Genomic DNA, 3,758 nt, shown 5'->3' with positions numbered 1-3,758 from the left:
GAAGCTTGTACCACAAGGAATTGGGCTCGTCCCTGTCCTTGAACAATGGAGCAGTCAGAGTGTCCAGCCAATCTTCTTCTCTCCAAAGCTCCTGTCGAACAATCATCTGATCATGATGCTCCAATTGCCAAACATCAAGCAAAGATTGAGCCCATTTGATCTTCTTGAGGAGTAAATCTGTGGGGTCATCGTTCTTCTCTTCTTTCGCAATCAGTTTAGAGACTTTCTCACATGCAGAAACAATATGTTTAACTGTTCGAAAGGAATCTTTGAATTCTTTGGGAATTTCTGGAATGTTCTCCAAGAATTCCTCGGGAATAAATCTCGATTGAGATATATTTTTCTCGTCGGGCGGAAATTCACGAAACCAAAGTTTATTCCTACCCTCTTCGATGGAGTCAGTTGATTCACCTTGGCCCAAATTTACGGTCTTCTTATATGTGTCCTTGAAATCCTCGTTGGATTTAAATTGTCGTGGAAGATTGGAGGCGCCATCCTTATCGCAACTCAATGCCAAAGAACAAGATGATTTTTCAGAAGTCGGTGCCTTCAAGTTCTAGAATTGAAGCAACACAGTTCAATGACGACGGTATCTTGTGGGACTGAGTGCTTCACTTAAATAATTTTTGTTTGGCTTAGGGGCTGAAGTAGGAGGCCAGTCATCATATGCATTTCCAAATACCGGTAGCTAATGTCATGCCTGGTATCAGATGGACTCTCCGTGATGAATTCTACCGTTTGGGTGGACTTAGTATGCAAAATTTTCCTTGATGAGGATGTTGCAATCTTGATGTCTGCTCGTATTGCAGGACGGAGTTGGAACCCTCGATGAAGTCTGAACAACTAGCCCAAAATCGAACGGTTATTTTTGTGCTTTGTTTTATCAATGGATTTTCTAACCGCCCCAGGGTATTGCATTCCTCTGTATTATTCAAAGGAAAGATGATAGTTTGCATATTTTGTACCTTTTAATCTTTGTATGATTTTTGATCTACCAACGAATTTGAATTGCCAGACCGAGCTAGTCCTTGAATTTAGGATTGATTGGAAATTTCAATCAAAAAATTGTCCAAGTCTGACTTAAATTCTGCTTCTGGATCAACGCCTACATCCGCCCTATGAATATTTGAGGGCAATAAGTTGAACAATGAAGGAGCCCGAGAAAGAAGAGACTTAGACTACATTTGTTTTAACTAGACTGGATTCTCGAGGGCTTGAGGGCGCTCTCAAAATGCACATTAAGACTCTACGGTCACTAGAACTGACCCTAAATTCTGGGTATATTTAGACCTAAAACGCGCTATTTTGTGCAAGATTACCCATGCTACATAATACATTTAAGAGTCTGTTTTAGTAAATAATGTTCTCTCTTGTTCTGACTTAACTTTAAACGTCAAAAGAAAAAATGAAATAACCATCAACACCAAGTAAATCAAAAACAAACAAATTGTCTTTAAGATCAGCAAAATATTGGACAAAACTTGCCTAAACACATTTATAGAAGAAAATGAACAAGAACCAAAGAGGAACTTGAACTGACCATTAAGGAAATTAAAGTATGAAATAAGGAAAAAAGGACATTCAACATATCAGAAATCAGAATATCTGGCGTGGACAATTGATAATCTTGTTTTAATCCACACATTTTGACAAAAAAAAACATCAGGCATTGGTGAAAAATGGATGAGTTGTTTCCTAGTAGAGTTTAAATTTCCACTTATTAGCAATTTTACAGAAAAAGCAGACAATTTTTGAGGGGCCTAGAGTAAGACCAAAGTTCAGTCCACTAGATTTGAATTTTGAACTAAAAAATATTTGGGTTTTAGAAAGAGGATCCAAAAGGTCGATTAAAAAAAAGGTGTCATATTTGTTGAGATGTATCCTTCTCCATGATTATAAAGCATTCAAATGCGTTTAAAGAGCAATATGTAGCTCAGAGCTAAAATATGCGTACTTTTGATTTGGTGGACCATTCCTAAATTGAGATATGATGGTTTTATAACAAGAGCACTGAATCACTTGAAAGTTGGTCAAGATCTTAGCAGAAATTTTCTTTATCTTTTTATTTTTTATTTATTTTTTTGGGTTTGGTTTTTCACGGGCTTTTCTAACCGCTACAGGGAATGTAATCCCCAGTACTATTAAAATGAAAGGTTATAGTTCGTCTATTCATTACCTTTCAATCTTTATATGATATTTGGTCCACCAACGAATTTGAGTTGGCAGACCGAGCTAATCCTTGAATGTAGGGTTGATCTGGAATGCTATCTAAAAATTTGTCCAAGTCTGACTTGAAAGATGCTACCGGACCAACAAGGCCTACGTATTCCCTACGAATATCAGAGGGAAGCAAATTAAACAATGAAGGAGCCCGAGAAAGAAGAGATGTGGACTTTATTGTTCGAACTAGTCTGGATTCTCGAGGACTTGAAAGTGCCAGTCTTCGATATATCCAACTACACATTTGAAAAGCTTTACCCACCTTCAACTGGATATGCTCATCGAACTTTCCATTATTTGGGAGGACTACATCTAAATCTTTCATAGATGAGACCTGCTCAATATCTTTACCTCCATTATCTACGAATGTGGTATTCAAAGGAGTTGAACCGAATGTCATGGAGCGGAATTTCATTCCGTTTAGGGCCATATTACTCTTTGTAACCCAAGAATAGATTATTTCTAGGTCCTTTGCAAGGCTAATGGAATCTTGGCCATTCCTACCAGAAACTAACTTTGTATCGTCAGCATAAGAAGAGAGACTGGCAGTAATACTAAGCTTTTGAAGTGTGGCAACGAATGTTATAAGAAGGAGGGGCCCTAAGATGGAACCCTGGGGAACACCTAACTTGACATCATGTATGTCACTAAGGGATCCCTCAACCTTAACAATTTGCTTCCTCTCATGAATGAAGCTTCTTATCCAATTGAGAACCTTGCCTTGGATCCCAATGTCATGATGTCTATTCAACAAAAGGCCATGATCTACTTTATCAAAGGCCATGGCAAAATCAAGATTGACAACATCAACTGACTCTTGTCTCTCTAGTTCCTCAATAATCTGTTCTACAGTATATTTGCAATCAGTTTGGTAACCGTGCTAAAATGTGCACCCCTGCTGACCAGGAGGAAGGATATCATTGACTTCAAGAAACTTCATGATCTTTCAAACATCTTCGCAATATTCAAAGTATGAGTTACTGGGGAGCGGCTTATCTACCCCTTAAAAAATTGGAACAACGTGAGCTAAATTCAGAAGGGATTAAACTTGCCCTGATCCAAGATTTTTTTAGTTTGGCTGACTTTTGGTAACCTCTTGCTCCTTGGGAGGCATAAAAAGGAGAGTGCCGCACTCTCGCAGTGGTAAAGGATGACTTTTAAATGAGATTATGTTGTAAGCCTTGTGAATTATTGAAAAGAAAAAGAATGACAATACAACCGATGTATTTTACAACACACAAGATCAAGCTTATGCAACAATAAACATGCAAACCTTGTCTTTTTCTCATAATTTTGCTTCATCAGTGGAGGGACACAGATTTCATTAAATACTCGCAATCTCCTGCCTTTTTATTCTTTCAAATGCTGAAATAGACGATACCAAACACCCTGGTTTTTCATCGAAACTATAATGCACTCAGAATGCCGTTGGTCTGGCTGCTTCGATAAAGTAAATACACATAATTGCTTTCTGCGTTCAGTGGGAACGAATGTGTGTTCAAGAGTTCCTCAGACACTTGAAGTTTTTTTCAGTTTTT

General features: G+C 38.0%; 1 long non-coding RNA gene across 1 annotated transcript in view; it reads right to left on the bottom strand.

Annotated features, from left to right (window-relative positions):
* Positions 1 to 10: 10 nt before the first annotated feature.
* The window catches only part of LOC131891892 (uncharacterized), a 17,125-nt gene continuing 13,377 nt past the window's right edge, over positions 11 to 3,758 (bottom strand). Inside the window, exon 4 of the long non-coding RNA XR_009374489.1 lies at positions 11 to 556. This is a non-coding gene — a long non-coding RNA (uncharacterized LOC131891892). The remainder of the gene's footprint in view (positions 557 to 3,758) is intronic.

This window comes from Tigriopus californicus, chromosome 12 (assembly GCF_007210705.1).
Source record: "Tigriopus californicus strain San Diego chromosome 12, Tcal_SD_v2.1, whole genome shotgun sequence".
Taxonomy (NCBI): Eukaryota; Metazoa; Arthropoda; class Copepoda; order Harpacticoida; family Harpacticidae; genus Tigriopus; species Tigriopus californicus.
Note: the sequence above shows the minus strand (reverse complement) of the source record. Positions and strands in the feature narration are given on the sequence as shown.